The sequence below is a fragment of the Wasmannia auropunctata genome, unplaced genomic scaffold, assembly GCF_000956235.1.
Source record: "Wasmannia auropunctata unplaced genomic scaffold, wasmannia.A_1.0 LD336106.1, whole genome shotgun sequence".
Lineage (NCBI taxonomy): Eukaryota > Metazoa > Arthropoda > Insecta > Hymenoptera > Formicidae > Wasmannia > Wasmannia auropunctata.
Genome location: NW_012026784.1, coordinates 10,242,682 through 10,243,384, shown reverse-complemented (window position 1 = coordinate 10,243,384; position 703 = coordinate 10,242,682).

Sequence of the window (703 nt, the reverse complement as noted above, 5' to 3'; positions counted from 1 at the left end):
TAAAATAATGCCTTTTTTATGTGTGGAAGGATGATTTGAGTTAAAATTTAAATATCTCCTGAGGATGTTTTTGGAATATGTCAAAAATGATCTTGTCACTCTCCCTAATAAGTTTGACGTTTAAAAAACTAATACAATTGTTATCTTCTGTCTCTATTGTGAATTGTAATCTTTTATGTAAAGAGTTGAAAGTGTCCAATATTATCTTAAGTTCATATTTCGGTGCTGCTAACAAGATATCATCTACATATCTGAAATAAAACTGTAATTTAAAAGATAGACGTTCTATAGCTCTTAATTCTAAGTCTTGCATTACCAAATCTGATATGATAGAAGAAAGAGGGACACCCATCGGCGTACCAAATATCTGTTTATAAATATTATTATTAACGGTAAAATAATTCAAATTGATGACCAGTTTGACAGCTACTATAAACTCATCTAGCGGGATGGAAGTTTTTTTAGAGATCAGATGCCATCTCTTTTCAATGCTCTCAACAACCAATTCAGTAGGGATGTTGGTGAAAAGAGACACAACATCTAAGAAAACTAAGACTTCCGATCTCAAACTCACACCATTCAGTTTGTTAACTAAATGTGCACTGTTTTTTATATAACTGTTAGATTCAGGAATACTATTGTAAATGATATTATGCAAACAGCATGATAATGAATGTAACGGACTATTAATCGTAAGAGCACA